Below are 17,852 nucleotides of genomic sequence, written 5' to 3'. Positions count from 1 at the left end.
ACTATACATTATACAAAGTACATTAGTCCAAAATATAAACTAATAATGAGTTCAAAATATGAGCCAATATAATAATGATCTTGATTGAATAAACATCTGTCTTCGAAAGTTTGGTTCTGAGCAGCTCCTACAGAATGGATTATTAAGTAAATCTGGACCGGAGATCTTAATCAAGTACCTCTGTTGCAATATTTCTGCATTTCTGTTACCAGATAGGCAGAAAATATAACAGAATAGTCATACCTGTGATAATTTGCAATTTCTGCTTCCAGTTGTAAGTGATTTCAGAAATTAAAAGATGGGGGTGGGGGAGGAAAAGTAAAGAATTAATATATTCCAGTTACCTTGGTTTGGTTTCTGTTTACTTTAGAGTACAAGGTCTCATTTTCCTTCTGTTCCCAGTCATCACATTGAGAAACATAAGCGGGCAAAACTTAAAGAATAAAACTCAGACTTTTTCAGTAGATGTACATTTCCTGTAGGTTTTGTAATAATAAAAATAGCATTTTTTTCACATTGCAAGATAGAGCCAGTTTCAACTCTAGTGAAACCAGACATGTTCTATTGAAGTAAATGGCGTTTATATCTGTAGCTCTTTATCAAGCACTGTCATTATTTTGTGTTTATAATAACTAACGGATTTCATCTCCTATACCTTATGTGTCTCTCCAGACTTGGAAACATTTGATTCCATGTTATGATTTCATGAATAAAAGCTGAGTGTTTGCTTTATTCTTCGAGAGCAATGGTGAAAGAATGGAACTGCAACTTCTGTTATGTGTTCTATTTCTGTTCTATTTCAGTCCTTTAAGGCAAAGTAACCTTTAGCAGTGTTAGAGCAAAAGGAGTACTAAATGATTTTTCATTTTGTGGTACAAATGGATATTAAGTATACTACACTGTGTGGACAGAAAGATCATCTAAAACTGAAGATGTGCACTGAAAATACATTACAGTCTGAGCACTACAATGAAGAAAGCTCTGTAGGCGCAGACAGAAGTGACAATTTTCACCCAATCTGGGCCCTGAAAGTGCTCTACAACCATAACCAAGCACTTCAGAGTACTTCCAAAGAACCCAGTCCCATAAAAAGCTGAACCCTCATTCCACGAGTGTTCAGAAAAAGGCACTCCAAAACAGACTATCTTCACTAACTTATGTCTGCGCTGCCTCCCAGCCTCAGTGCTGTTTTCAGAATGGGAGAAGAGAATGGGAGTGGAGCGAGTTAAGTCTGGGGGGTTTTCAACCAGCACTGAAAGTTAGGGTGGGTGAATTGGAGCCCCCTGAAGTGGAGGGCCTGTAATCTACCTGCCCCACCCTCCAGCTGGGGAACGCCCAAAACAGGCTCCCCCTACTCTCTTTCCCCCTCCCATTCTGAAAACAGAGCTGGGGCAGGGAAAGAGGAAGGGCATTGCTAGGGGAGCTGCAGGCTTGCAGGTATCAGCTTTATTTTCCAAACCCCTGGACCCAACACTGAATTTGTGTTGGGTCCAGGGGATCACTGTAACTCATAGTGCTTTCTGTGTGGCTCTATGAGTTACAACAGGGATCTTATCTTCTGTCTGTACCCGATGCAATACATTACTTGACCATGTCCATGAATCTTCATGTTGGATAAAATCAGTAGTGAAAAGAGACAGGAACAAGTTTAGAATATTATTGTAAATCACTAGTACAGGAGAAATCATTCTTAATTACTTTGCAGAGTGTCTGTTATATATTAAAGCATCCTTATTCAGCAAAGCACTTAAGTCAGTGCTTAAATTAAGAACAAGTCCTATGCTTGGATTCAAACATGATTTTCAGCTATTTGCTGAATCACAGAACTCCTTCATTACTATACTATAAATAAGAAGATGGAAATGGGTATCAAAATAATCGCTAACTTGTCTATGAAAAGGTACATTCTGAAGCATATAGAATAAGATGTTGGTCTGGGATTTTCACATGGCTTTCTGTATATTCTAGCTTGTAAGTTCACCTCCAGATATTTCCATTAGTATTTCATGTATTGCCAGATCCAACTGTTGAAACTTATATAAACTCTCAAAGGACTTGGGTGCATTTCTGAAGGATTTGCTCCTTAATAAATTACAATGGTTGACAGTTTCCAAGTTAATAGAGGATTAGTCATACAACTTCCTTTGAAATTCAAGGGGAAATGTATGGCTATCAAACTAGTTTACAAATCTTAGCTGGAATCCATCCTTACAATTAGTATTCACACAAGTCTCCTCATATATAAGAGAAGTGCCATATAGGAGGTCTAGGAATATGAATTTAGGCCCTCAAAAGTATTTAAGTACCTAACCCCCATTGACTTCAGTGAGAGTCAGGTGCATAAATACCTTTGAGGATCTCAGCCTCACTTGTTTGCCAATTGGTGATTATTACAAAAGTACCCTGTTGATTTGAATTGTTCTCCTTGGCAACCATACATTAATAAGCATGTATTAAATGTATTAAATTAGCACACTTAATCATAAAGGTTTTTAAAGAAACACAAAGGCTTAACACTGAACTTCAATCTCAGTGAGTTTTAATATGGGGTTTAATCATTATAAAGTTCTAGCTTGGTGATTTTGCTGTTATAGAATTTAATGTCTAATCTTCATTCTAACTTCTGCTTTGGTTTATTACATCATGAAAAATGACATTTGGTCCATTTAACTGTTCAACCCACTTAGAATCTGAGCTCCCAAAGTTTGTACGCAAAAGATGTTTGTTTTCTGTCTGATGCATTCACTGTTAGACATTTGTTTCATGGTTACTGAGTCACAGTTACAATGAGAAAACAGTTTAGATGCCTGTTTCAGACACCATGAGTTTGTGTGTGAAAAGCCATGTGATTTCCTGACCCTGGCCACATGCTACTTTTTCCCCAGAAAGCTTTGAAAGTCAATGGATCTTGATAGTGTAACACTCTCCTATCTAACGTGGACAATAAATTTAGAATCACTTTGTGAACAGAACGTTCCTTTTATAAAATACAGGGATAAAAAGCAATTGAAGAAATCTTTTCTTTTCCTTCTTTTACCTTTGGAGCCTGAAGGCTCTTGAATGATAGTTAGTTCTAATTGGAAATTGAGTCCCTTGCTTTTAAAAGTCTTTTCATAAAACTCTCTCCTAGTTCATTAAATCATTAAATGAATTTAGCAGGTATTAGTTTTGAGCTTTATTAATTGTGACTTGTTTTTCATTATGAGATAATTATCAGTCACAAAACATAACTGCTGTATATATGAGCTGAGGCAAAAGTTTCCAGCAGGGAGTGGGAGGAGAAAGACCAAAAGGTCAGTTGCATGAAAAACTTCTTTTAGTAAATTCTTGCTCTACATATTTAAGAATTCCAGGAGGATAACTCTTTGTTTTAGATGCACAATGCAGTTTAGGTCTTTATTAAAATAGTGGAATTTAGGAAGAAAATCAGTGAAGAACATAATGGGTGCATCTACATGTGCACTTTCCTGCAGTTGACTAATTGGCTCCACAGTAAAGTATCACTGCACCTATATTAGGGCACAGTAAATCAACTCTGTCACAATGCACGTATGGACGGTGACTAGGCTGGAGCATACGGGTGCTACTGTGTTGGGGTTGCCTGCTGGCTGGCCCCACACTATAGCATGTTCATGCCACCACCTGGAGCCCAGGGCTGACCCTCCTCCTCACCCCCTACCCCCAGATCTCCTGCCAGCCCAGGGCTGTTCCACTCTGGTTTGAATTGTCGCGACCCTGGGTGCATATGTAAGCACTGTGCTGGGGGGCAGCTGACTCCAGCATGAACTGCACCAGAGTTTGTGTCAGGGTAATTGCATATGTAGATGCACCCACTGCCTTCATTTCTTAGGGCTATCACTGAGTGATCTCTGGATCCATCTAAATTGGGAAATTTTTGTCACTCATTTCAACAGTATAGTCTAGCTACACTAATTTTTCAAGTAAGTTAGTGCTTCCAGAAGTCACAACACACAAAGAGCTGTGCATATAGAACTTTAAGTCCTCTTTAGGAAGCTGGGTTGTTACAGACCAGAACAGGACCTATATTTAGGGACCACTTGGGGAGCTTCTGTAAGTTAACAACAGCCCCTCCTAATCAGAAAAAGGATGATGTAAAAGAGAGAGTTGTTGATGAGAGGCTGCTACTGTCTGGACACATCTGCCAGATAATGGACAACAGCCTGCTAAAGCAGCAGACCCAGAGGCTGAATGTTGAGGAATTGCCTAAACAATATAATAGAGTGGTGTGGCAGAGCTCTAGATATGCTACTTATTGGGCACGTCTACACATGCCTCTTTTAAGCAGACTTAGCCTAAAATCGCCATTTTTAAGGTGCATTAGGGGCATGTGTCTACACATGTGCACCCATAATGCACCTTAAAATTGGCAACTTAAGGCTATGTGAATCTAAATTTGATACCCGTGTAAAGTATCAATGGATGCACACTGTTTTAATGCGCATTAGTCCATCTGCATGTGTACTAATGTTACTTAGATATTCGTGCCTAAATTTAATGCGCCTTAATGTGCATTAGCATGTCCACATGTAGATGCATGCCTAAATTGCCTTAATGTGCCTTGAGTAAAGGCAGACAAGGTTCTTTAGGTAATTCCGATATCTTTTATTAGACCAACTCAAATAATAAATATCTAATAAAAGATATCAGATTTACCCAAAGAACCCTGTCTACCTATGTCCTTAGACCAACACGGCTACAACCTACACTTCTTAAGTAAAAGTGCATTAAGTTTAGGTGCACAGAAATACACATGTAAACATGGCCACTGAAGCATAAGGAAACATGTTAGAGAGTAAACAGCCCCCCTACACATTGCATTTATCCTGTGATTATCATGTTTTCAAGGTCACCTTGAGGAAGCTAAATACACGTCGTTTTAAAGCTGATGTAGGCTGGCTAGCAAGTCTGGCTTAAACTTGATCTGTACTACAACTCCAGCTATTTTTAAAAGAACTGAGACCATTCCCTCAGTATAGACAGGGCCTTTACTGATATGCAGCCCTAGGGAATATGAGATAGCCCCAAGCTAGTGACTCATCTATTTAACTTTTGTTCAGAAATAAGCTTTCCATATTTCGAGCCTGAATTATTGGTCAAAATGGTAGTTTTCTATCTATTCAGAGGAACAGAAATTCTAACCCCTATGTTTTCAAGCAATGCTGAGTCAGTGATATTAGTCATTTGAAGGTGCAGGTTGTATATTGAAAACAGGTCTTCCAGTGCCTGAAGAGCTTGAGATGTTAAAGATAAAGCTCTTTTCTACATTTTCTACATAATTAAAAAGCTCATTGCTGAGAATCAAAAGGAATGTCTATCCACTGTTAGGGCTTTTTCTTAGAGATTGCATCACTGTATAATTTCTGTTCTCTGGCATTTTATTTGTTGTTTAATGGGCTACTATTGTAAAGTATCACTCTATAGTGGTGCTTGAGTGTAGGTTTTTTATTGCCTCTCACAGAGACATGAGTTTCAATTTCACCCTGGAAAATCTTCTATATAAATGGGCAATAGATCAGTAAATCAGATACAAATTATCAATAGTGGGGTAGGGAAATGGAGGTAGGCTAAGGCAGCACAGTTGTGTGTTGGGGAAATAGGACAGAGAATCTGTTAACCTGCAGAAAAGGTGGGAGGAAATTAATTCATCACCCAGTTGCATATTTTGAACTAGTTTTCTGAAACAGCCTTTAAGGGATTCATACTGGTCAGACATTGGAGGTGAAGGCCTTTTCTTCAGCTAGAAACTGTTGGAAGTATATAAAGAATAAGTGAAGGTTTACTTTTGTCATAACAGCTACTTTCTCTGGGCCATAGACTATCTGACATCTTAGTTTGAGCATAGAACTATTGACAGGGATAAGTATATGCTGGAAGGCATCTTTTATAATATAAACCAGAGAAAGGTTAAAAACCAAACAAACAGTGCCTTCACTTCAAAGTCAACTCCAAAGCCCTCAAATATGATTTAAAAAAAATAACTTTGTTACATGAGGCCAAAAAGTTGGAAGAAATATTAAAATAATATTTTAGTTTAATGGACTCATGTAAGACAGATACCTCTGCTCTATAAGTTCAATAGCTGGTGAAGTTAACAGCCTTGTCTTCAGTCTATGTGCTTTCATAAGCAGACATAGCAACTTCTGCAAGTATTTCTAGCATACGTCTTTCTTGTGACTCAGTATAAAGGAAGTAACTATAATATCTTACTGCAGTTGCTGTCTGAAAGTTCCAGTTATTTAGGCATATGTCTAGGTACTTATTTGTTTTAATTGCATTACAGGGATGGCAAAGTGAGAAGTCTGGCTCAAGTGCTAAACCTGTTATGAGGGAGGATTATTATAATTAGTGCCAGTTGACATAGACAGTTCTCTTTCCCAGTGTCTCTGTGCAACAACTGTGCAGGATCCCCCAAAATACGCCCCGTGCTGGCTGATAGTCAGATACAAAATGAAACACCTGTGTGCCAGATACATCTATGCATATGGGTCCTAGCTAATCATCTGTGGTATGTGCCACCTGCCAATTTTTGATAAAATCTATTTATTTATTTTTTACTTGTGACATTTTTGGAGGAATCTTCCACTTCAAAAAGATTTGCACAGAAAAGGGAGGAAATACTTTGTCAGGCAATGACAATAAAATAATAATTGTTTTGCACTTCTTTCATATCTTTTATCTATGGATCTCAAAGCCAGTTACATAACTTCATAAGTTCTTTAGGAGAGGTAATTAAGTAGTTATTGGTGTTCCCTTGTTACAGCAGGAGAAAGTAAAATATAGAAGTGTTTGAAAGCTAGGATGGGTGGCTCTGGGAAGATCTCTTTAAGAACAGGGTCTCTTTCTAGTATGGGTTGCAGTTGTTTGACAATTTTCCTTACAGGTTCAAGGGAGGGGTGATATGTCATAACCAGTGGTGTGTGATTTGTGGGGGGGTTTCTTCTGTACTTCAGCAGTTCTTCACATGGTACCCAGGTGGCTCTTTCAAACATGCGATCCATCTCTCTGGTGTCCTTGCTGGGTGAAAACCTTTTTAAGATTGGTGAGGTGGCAATCTGGGCTGTTCTTTTCAGTGAAAATTCAGTGGTATCCGAGGGCTTGGCTGTATATCACAGCTTTTTTGGTGTCTTTAGGGTGATTGCTGGTTCTGTGTAGATATGTATGTTGGTCTGTGGGTTTCTTGTAAAATGTGGTCTGTAATTTATCATTCTGGGTACTGATCATCATGTCTAAAAAGGAGATGTTGGTTCTGGAGTATTCTAGAGAAAGTCGGATTGGGGGATGGCGATTGCTGAATTTCTGATGGAACTCAATCAGAGATTGCAGGTTTTCAGTCCAAATGATGAAGATAGCATCGATATATCTTAAGTATAATAAGAATTTGATGGTGCAGTTCTTGAGGAAGTCTTCTTCCATGTGGTTCATAAAAAGGTTGGCATACATTGGGGCCATGTTGGTGCCCATAGCTGTTCCCATCATCTGGAGGAAGTGTTAGTTATTAAAAGTGAAATGGTTGTGTGTGATGGGGATAGAGTGCACCTGAATCCACATGTACACTACTCTTAAAATAACATCTATTGGTAAACAGCAACACAGCAGGCAAAGTCCTTGGTCCCTAAAGGCCAGGCTAAGTCCCTACCAAAGTTCAGCGAGAACTTTAATTTCCCTTTAGGACTCTGGGTTGATACAGACCAGAAGAGGACCTATATTTTGAGACTACTTAGGGAGCTTCTGTAAGGTAACAACAGCCCCTTCTACTAAGAAAGGCCAGGGACAGCAGTTATGCATAAACCAGTTTAAGTGATCAGAAACTGGTTTAAACCTGTAACAGAACAGAAGTTCAGTGCACCTAAGCTAGTTTCAAAATGGCTGAAACTGGTTTGGGATAAACCTGGTTGAAAGTAGTATACTTAACTGATTTCGGTCACACTGGTTTATGGATCTTCTGTCCCAGACCCCTTCCTATTTCAAGTTAAATCAGAGTCCCCTAGCATCCCAGCATGTTTTGAAGCCCTGGGTTGGGCTGTGCTGTCTGCTCCAGAGAACAGGGCTGGCCATGCCCCTCTGCTTCTTAGGCTGGAGAAGTGAGGGCTGGCTAGCTGGCTCACTGCCCCTTGCCTCCCCCAGGCAAACCCCTGCTGGGGTCTGAGCCCAGGGAGGAGGGTGTACTTCCCTTCCCTGAAGTACAGAGCTCCTCTGCCCTGCTTGCTTAGTGCTGGTTGTGACTGTGGACTAAAAATCCTAAAGGCACCTGGAAGCAGAAAAAGAAAGTGATGAGCAACCCTGCAGAGTCCTGCTGCTATGATTCTGGACTGCAAATCCCAGATACCTCAGGGGTAGCAGGAAGAGGAAGCAAACACACAGCCCATGTTGCCAGAGAGCCATGCTCTGGCACCCTCTGGCTTGAGCCACTGCAGGCATGTATTTTCTGAATCAAAAGTAAATGTCTGTTCATTTGCATATTGGTTCAATCTTTGCAGCTTAATCTAACCCACAGAGACTAAATCAATTCAGCCTCAGGCTTTTTGATTGTCTGTACGTAGCCAAAAAGGATGATGTGAAAGAGAATGATGTTGATGCAGCAGTGAGAAAGAGGATCCTGCTGTCTCTGCTGGTCTCAAGCCTTTCATGTTGCTTTCCTCTTGCCTTTATTTTCCCCACCCATTATCTCTGGGAGTCTCTAGGATGGGTGGTTTTCAGCTTGTGGTATGTGGACCCCTTGGGGTTTGCAGACTATGTTGAAGAGGTTCATGAAAGATGACTATAATCAATCAAAAGTATGTGAATTCCCATACTTACAATTCAAATGGGTCTGCACCTCCATTCAAAATTTTTAGGGGTCCACAAATGAAAAAAAGGTTGAAAACCACTGTCTTAGTCTCTTTGCACTGTGACTTGAAAAATCCTCTTTGATACTAGGGCCTGGGATCCAATGATGTTATGATGGGTCTTCATAGGCAAATGAGTCACTCCATTCTTTTCTTAATGGCCAATTTCCTACTAATAGTATTCAGGCAGATTCCCTCAGGTCTGCCTCAAAACATAGTTAACCCCTTTTTTTCCTTGCATGCAAGCTACTCAGGGAAATAGAAGCATGCAATATATATAAATTTTACTCTGAAATATTCTAAACCACACTTTGTTCTGTCACAATAATGGACTAGAAATCCATATTGCCTTTATACAAAACTAAGGTGTTTTACCTATTAGATTTGTTCCTGGGTAATTTTGCATAAAGATTCTATTAATAGCGTTTCCAGAGAGCAAATTCTATGGCTGACCAGATGATTGATCCACCTTGATCAACAAGACCCTGATTTGCAGATCTTACATAAGCAGACTTCTCCTTGACTTCAGTGTGTTTGCCTCTCACTGTTCTTCTTTCATCTCTTCCTCTTGCCACAGTAGTGATGCTGAATGCTAATAAGATACTACTTTATGTAACTTGAGTTTTATGTTTTCTTTTCAAGAAAATACTAAACAGGTACCAAACATTTAGCTAGTATTTTCAGGGCATTATGTAGGTCTGTTTACCCTTTCACTGATTGTTATTTCACTGGTACTGAGGTAGTTTGAGGGCAATAAAATGTTACTAAACTGTATTTAGATAAATCCTCCTGCCTTTCTACACACTGACATTCAAAATGGAAGTCAGTGAGAAGAATGGTTCAGTGAAGGGTTGATACATTTCATGATAAGTGGCAACTAAGCCTCCGGTAACTTGCTCTGCAGCTCTGCCCCTCTCATTTCCTTTCCTGTCAAAGAGAGAAAGGGACAGCTGTGGACAATAATTTCCCTTAATGAACTTGTGGTCATGCTAACTCAGATCTATTGCTGACTCAGTTGGTGAGGAAAACAACAGAGGTGGTAGCAGCTCTCTTAACATTGTTGTTGAAGAGCAAATAAGTGGGACTGTAGCTACCTATAATCAGCCCTTACCCCCATCTGGCATGACACCAGTAGCCTTCATACATTCATCCTAACCAGAAGTCCTTCCTCCTGGCTTCAACCTAAAGAAGAAGGGGGCAGCACCTATCCTAGCTGTGAAAATGCTGTAAATATAGTTCTGGATACTAAGCAGCCTTATAGGCTTTGTCATACCTGCTGTAGGAACTACACTGAATGAATGTATCTTATAGCCAGAGGCACAGAACTGGTAGTTTGCTTGGCTGATTTAGTTTGTTGATTACTTTGTTACTTCAGCAGTTAGCATGTCTAGTAGGACTTTAGGAAGATTCAGTCCCTGATTCAATTCATCAGAGATTCGGCCTGATTCGGTGGCTGAATCTCTGATTCTGAATTGAATCAGAGGACCCTTTAATCTTTTTTGAATCAAATCAGAACCCTCCAAATTGATTTGGAGAGATTTGGAAAGATTCGGCCATTCTGACGTAGACACAGCTTTAAATGTTTTTTCTACATACCTCAAGGTACCAGGCGGTTCATAAATGTACGCACATCACCCTTCTAGTTATGGTTTAGTGATTGGCTGAATGCACGGCTGCTTTTCTGCTATTGGTTCAATTATGCAATCCTGGGACAACCATTCAGACACACTTAGTGATATCCTGGTATAAACTATTAGTGTTTCATATCCTATGAACCTTTTTAGGATTTATCCTGGGGCAACAGGCATGGGCTACTGTATCACTGAACTTTGTCCTGGTCTTTTTGCAGCCTCAGAGATGAAGATAAACAGAAAATAAACAGGAGAGCTCAGAGGGAAAAAAGTAGGATGGGGTGCCTGGAGAGAAGGAAAGAAAGTACATGGGGAAAGGAGGAAGAGAGAACACAACTGTGAAAGAAAATAGGTGTTAAAGAAAAAAGAACAGGCAAAGAGCATTAGAGGAAAATGAAATAAAGAGGAGACTTACAGAGGAAAAGATAAACTGAGGTAAATGCAGTGTAAAGAAAAGATGGAGCTAATTAAAGAATAAATTAATTGAAAGGAAACACAATGGAGTAACCAGATTAATTTAATTTTAATTAAATTCCTAATAAGTAAATAAATATATATGTGTGTTTCAATATATATCGTGAGTATACCACTTTTTGAGACATTGTATGTATGTTCCAGTTTCCATGTAGAAGGTAATCATGAGCAGAGCACTTGGTCCGTGTGCAGAGAGAGGTTTTACCTTGTTATGCGTATATACTTCTACTGTACCCCTGCCTACCTGAAGAGGGAGGGGTTGGACAGAGAGACTTGTTTTGAATCTTTTAACTCAGTCTTTGAAAGAGGATTCTCAGAGGTCTTAAAACCAAACATGAATTGGCAAGAGTGATGGGGGACTCCTCCAACGCCCATGAAGGTTATAAAGGTAGCTGCAGTGGTACTATCCAAGCCCTGGTTAGTCCCACAGGGTTAGCACTGATAAGCAAGATTACTTTGCATTTCACTAGCTGTCTGTCTTCAGAAATGCACAAGCTCTCAATGAAGACAGGGTCCCATATGTACCATTTTTAGTGAAGTTTGTTTATCTTCACAGTTGGCCAAGAATAAAGCAAACAGCCTTATGGTCCCCAGGAGGATGCGCTATATACTTCAATTATTGGTGCATTATATTAGTGGCAGATGCTACATACCCTCCTCTAAAAAAGAAGATCTTTTAACAGTAAAACCAAATTTTTTACTTATACACAGTAATTATCACCATTCTTTCATTTCAAAGGCATCTGTCTAAAATAACCTTGATTGTGATGTGTTGTACTAGAATTTGCATTATGTGTTGGTCCTTAGAATTACACGGTGACAGCTAGTTTTATACTTAAGGCAGCAGCAGTGCTTCTATTCTGATCCTTGGCAAACACATTAAGCATTGAACTAGGAAACTGCAGAGCTAAAGTTGACAGACATATCCTCTTTGACTGGGTATAAGAAAGGGCCATTTACAAACGTTCACCAGTGGTTTTCACTCGTGTGTATACCCTGGTCCATGACATTCTTCTGTTACCAAATGGGATTAACAGAGCACCTGGGGGCTCTTGATAATATGGCATATATGATTTGGGAATGCTTGCTTTCAGAAACTACAATAACTAGAAGGGACTAGTTAGCATAGTCAGGATTGGCCTTCCTAGGTCCCCAAATCATGGTATCAGGTTAAAATATGCAGACCTCAATAATTCTTCATAGCCTTGCTCTAGATCAAGGCAAAACTTGATATTTCATCTGAGTTTAGCTTTGAATTTCTAGGTTCACAATACAAAGCGCAACTTAGTAACTCAAAAAAACGTTTACACAAATCTCTGCAAAGCAAAACTGCCAAGTGTGACACATCCTTTTATTTCAAGCTGCAATAAAGGAGCAACAAAAAAGATAATATTTCAGCCATAACAGATTCCTTCACCCATAAAACTTTTTTTAATAGGTTTCCTCCTCGTCACACTTCTCCCTGACACATTCTGCCCTGTAGGAGATTGGCCCTTGATAATTTTTCAGGGTTCACCTGCTGCATGCGTAAATTCAAATGCTCTCCCTTCCATTTGATTTGATCCATGTTGCCTTCTGCAGATTTAACCTCACTGAGACAGGCTGACATTTTTCTATTTAATGCACAATCCTGTCATCTTCCGTGGTTTTCTTTCTGCAGGAAGAAAGTGACACAGGCAGTTTTGCAGGATAATCATGAGCATGGGCTAGAATATGTGTTATATCAGAACTTCACTTGTCTCTTCACAGAATCGCCACATAGACATTGTTCCTCCAAAAACCTTTTACAAGCGGTCTTTATAGACATGTTTCACTCTAATTCTCTGCCCTACCTGCAGCGTTCAATCAGTATGGATGCAGCAGGAGTCTATCTAATAGCAGACCTTTACTGAGACAGACAGTTAATGGGAACAGTAGCAAGCCCTGAGGTATGTTTATACAGTCGGTCTCACTTCCACTATTCCTGTGATATATTAACTACTCCAGAAGTTTCCCAGCTGTTTCAGGGGATAAATAATGGCAGTGGGAGCCCATATTTAACCTTCACTGTACAGGCTGCATATTTTGTAGTTGTTGTCTTTTATCTCTCCGGCTATCAGGAAAAGGTTTCAAATGAGCTTTCTTTTCTCTTAACCACATTGTTTTCCCCCTTCAGCTGATAGAGGGGAGTATTTGAAGGTGGTGCCGGTATATGATATGCCTTTGCATCAATCAAATTTAAATCTTCTTTTATTATTTTCCAATTCCAAGTGGAGGTGATGGCAAAATTCATAATAAACCCTTCCAGAAGCATTGGTTCCCTGTGATCTGGCCAGGGAATTTCCAAGAGCAGCACTAGCATGGATATTGTATTGTCTTTCATCTTGGGAAGAGTTATTTATTATCTTGAGCATCCCTCTAATTTTTGTTTGTTTATTTGGTGACTGATAAATAGAAGTGATTTGTGTGAATATTAACAAATAACAGCCATGAGGTTTCTCACAGCTATAATTCTCCACTGCTTTAGGAAAAAAATCTGAGAAAGACTTCTGATGAGAAAGTGTCTCCTTCTAGGCACAGAAATATATACAGTTTTAACTCATGTATTGTTTCAAGATGTGTAGCACTCTAACTGGAACAAATGAGGTAATATCTAGAAAGCTCAGAAAACCCCTCAAGTATTTTTGTGTGTGTGTGTGTGTGGGGGGTGTTAATGTTTAGTTGTAATGATAACAAAAGACTGGAATTTGCATGGCACTGAATGGTAGTTAAGGTTTGTATACAAAGACATTTACTATTGATCTTAAGCCCTGCACTGAATACTAAACCAATTCAAATTAGAGGCAAAAAGGATTTTGTTCTGTGCCCATTTTTGGACTGCAGACCTATTCTTGTGTTCTCTTCAGGACTCTAGGGCTACCCAAGTTTATTTCACAACATGGCAACTATGTGAGTTCAGATCCTAGTTCAACGGCACTACCAGCCCAAAGCAATTCTGGTGAGGTTTTCTTTTTTTTTAATTTACGCCTTCAAATGATTGCTGCTTAGATTGTTTGGTGAGGGCTGATGCGAACCAAGAAGTAGTGATGATATTGTGCACAACTAATGAAGAGCACGTGACAGTTCTTGTTCTTAGCTGAATTTTTGGATCATCAACAGGGAGTGAACTTTACAAGATATAGTGGTGAAGGAAGTGAGAAGTTGCTAGAACCACTAGAAAATGATACAACTACAGAATGGCCTTGTAGGCCCAACGCAAAAATGTGGTGGTAAACAAGGGAGTGTGTCTCTCTTGAGATGAAAGATTAAGAAGAGAGTGAACCTTTTGCTTACCACTATTTTTTCTACAGTAGTACTAAGGATCTCAGTGCCCTTCTATTAGACACTACAGGAACAGATGCCACAGAGTACATACATGCTTGATATTTCTATCAATAGACTTGCTTTTAGTTTGCTAGAAACTCTTGGTATACCAGTGTTCACAATGTTTAGCCTGGCCAAAAAATAGCATTTCTGCTGGAAGGTTAAACTTTGTATGATGAGGTTTAACTCAAGTGTGATAAAGGTTTGTTGGATTTAACAAATGTGTGTATGCTAACATAAGCAACAGAAGCTTCTGCACTGTCTTTTGGGCCTCCCAGCGTGCAACAGCCCCATTCCCATAGATAGTCTTTGACTTGGCCAGCTCCTGCAGCACCGGTCACTGCTCCTACTCCCTCCTTTGTAAAATTCTGGATCCACTCTTCTTCTACCCCTGGGGTTTTCAGCTGCCTAAACTGAATGGTGTAACTTCAGTTGGTTCATTTGAACACTTGTACATACTCAGAGAGATTAGTCATTGTCCTGAAGGGGTCACAAGTTAAGATTTTGGTAAAATGCAACAGGTGAATAGGAACAAACGGAAGGAGAAGTTAGAAGCAAGTGGGAGGACAAAATTATAATAGAGACAGGTGTGTTATAGCAGATGTCTCAATAGCCACAGCTTAATATGTGCCAAGATTAGGCAAGTATGCTACATTTGTAAAATACATCCAAGAGTTTTTAATCTCTCACAACACACGAAAGAAAGGAAATATTTTCAGGTATATAAGGGGAAATCTTTAAAAATTTAAGTCGGAGTTTCCTAACAACATGGTAATCTTAGATTTCCTGTAATTGTTGGCAGGAATAATTTTTAGAACTCCAGATCCAAAAAAGAATGTGATCCCATGTCCCTGTTGCTGATGAGCAACTTTTATCCAGTTGATTGGCTAGTAAGTTGATAGGAATGCACAAAACTTCTTAGAAAAACAAATCCCAAAACTCGGCCAAAATTTTGGCTGTCAGATCACTTCACAGGTAAAGCATTCTTGCCTCTCTTGTGCCTGTATCTAAATTTCAGAATGAAAAGGTTTTGACCACCATTATTCAAGGCTAGTTACCTTTGTTACATTCACAAGATGAAAAATACAGGCTTTTCCAAAGCAAATGGATATCCTTCATCACTAAAGAAATAAGTTTTGAGTGAGATATTGTATCTTAATGTCTTTGACTTTGAGGATGTAGAAGTAATATGGTTGAATGTAAATAATAATGGCAGTTAATTTAAAATATCACGGCTGGAAGATGCCCTTTATTCATTCAGACTAATGCTGAAAGGCTAATTTTGACAGTTAAATATGGACACTTTCTAGTCAGATAGCCACTTGTTTAAAGTAGTTAAGGAAAAATCAATGGGAGCTGCAGTTTACAAGGAAATAATCTAATGCTGCTAATATTAGAAAGCTCTTCTCACGCTACATACACTTGTCTTCTTTGTTCCCTCTTTCCACTCCCTGATAATCTTAACAGTATCTAATAATGGATGCTCATCCGTGGGGCACTTGTGGATAAAGGTATGTTGCTCCAATTCAGCAAAGTACTTAAATGTGCTTAATTTAAAGCATTTCTTAAGTCCCATTGACTTCAGTGAATTCATATACATACTAAAAGCCTTTGATGAATAGGAATGGTCTGCTCTGTCCAGGCCTATCTAAATGCGAATGTCAAACTGGGAACAAATATAACACATCAAAACATAGTACCACGTGCAATTCAGTTGTTTTCCTGTTATGTAAAAGCCAGGCATCAAATTAGGTTCATCCGTATTTGCAAATCATTTTAGGAACCATAGACAGGGAGATGAACAAACTGAGTAATCTGGGGTTCAGATTACAAAATTTGCCATTTTACATCACATATACTCCAAGCTAGGTGAAACTTGAGACATACTAATTAATTTTAGGGTTTGACTTTATTTAAATTTATTTGTGTTTTATTGCAAAGGCACTGCAATGGAGGAGGCCTATGCTTCTAATGAGTAGTGCACTGAAACTATCAAGAACCTTTGGAAATGGTGTAGCAGACCTTTCTGAGTAAGTCTGTTCAGGCTGAATGCTCCTGAATCTGCCCCTGTTGATGTCTAAAAAGCTGCTGCTACTTAATTCTCCTGCTGCTTCTGGTGATAATGCACAGTTTGAATCTTCAAATACCATGATGAGGGTGATCAATCTCCATCCACCCAGCCAAAAGAGAACTACTCTAAAGGAAGAAAGATGCAGCCGGTTAAAGCAGAGCATGTGGAATAGGAATCTTAAAGGAGCTAAAAAATAAAACAAAAACAAATCGGTAACTTGATTTTATAATCCATTACTGTCAGGGGTTACTAACTGGAACAAAAAGGATTCAGATTTGAACAAAGGTGAATAAAATGACATTTAAAATAGATTTAATATAAGATTTTAAATTAAAATAAGACAGTTTAATCCCCACTTCAAAAAAAGAAGTATTTTTTACACTGACTATGGAAAATTATGAAGTTTACATGAGATGCTTTGCTTGTCGGACACTGAAGAAAATTCTGTGCATGTAACATGCAACAAATAATCCATGTAACCAAATATATAGTATTTCATGATACTCAGAACAAGGGGCAGAGCTGTCTGAAAAATACAACATTTTGGGGCAGGGGGGAAAGACTTGAAAAATTAATTTTAAAAGCCAATTCATTTTTTTCTGGATTTTTTTTAAATAGGATTTCAACAACATGAAAACTGAAAAGTTTTGGGTTTTTCCTCATCTCCTTTTAGGCAAAGAGAGAGGGGATATATGGAAAATAACTACAGAAATAGTTCCCACTGAGCGCATCTACTTGTGTCCCTAAGGCGCTGTTATTGCACCGTCATTTAATGCTTCCTAATGGAAGTACCAATGACGGCACAGGCACATAGTTATTTTTAGCCCCTACGTTTAACCCAACACAGTATAATGAGGGAGCGTGTTGCTATGGCAGCATAGCGTCATGTGTAGAGGTGCCCACTAAGCCATATACCAGTCCCGAATTGAGTGATATTTCTATTAGGAAAACATATAGGCTTTGGAGAGGTTGCCCAAATTAAGTCTAAGTTTTAATTGGTCTTCTAAAAGTAAAGCTTAGTACCATAATTATTCACAGAAGTGGTCCAGTCCTATCAACATTTGCTCACTGAAGTCAGTAGGACTCACTCAAGTATACGGCTTAGGTTTGTGTGCGCAGAATCAAGAATCAGGCCCAGTAATGGGTGATTGCTAGCCACGGTTGAAACTACCAATAAATATATGTTTTGAAATACTGTATCTATACAAAAAATGATTCTGAATTTCTAACTGGCTCTAGTTAATTCTGAATGCAGGTGTTATGGGTATGTTTTCGTACAATTCCCCACATAAGTTTATTGCGAAATCATAAGCACTGCTTCTGAATTGCAAACCTGTGAAGAGGAGACTGTCTCATTCACAAATGTTATACAATCCAAGGGTAGTCCAACCCTCCACAATTTAACCATTAGGCAAGTAGGGGATATCTATGAAGTTTTAAACCATTTCTGGATCTTTACTTTCTTACTGTTCAGGGTTCTTTTGATGC

The 17,852-nt window shown here is 38.9% G+C and overlaps 1 protein-coding gene across 8 annotated transcripts in view; it reads left to right on the top strand.

Annotated features, from left to right (window-relative positions):
- The window catches only part of ERBB4 (erb-b2 receptor tyrosine kinase 4), a 1,162,978-nt gene that overhangs the window by 384,057 nt on the left and 761,069 nt on the right, over nucleotides 1-17,852 (top strand). The window lies entirely within an intron of this gene.

Source organism: Crocodylus siamensis, chromosome 4 (genome assembly GCF_052110815.1).
Source record: "Crocodylus siamensis isolate JL-2025a chromosome 4, ASM5211081v1, whole genome shotgun sequence".
Classification (NCBI taxonomy): Eukaryota; Metazoa; Chordata; order Crocodylia; family Crocodylidae; genus Crocodylus; species Crocodylus siamensis.
Note: the sequence above shows the minus strand (reverse complement) of the source record. Positions and strands in the feature narration are given on the sequence as shown.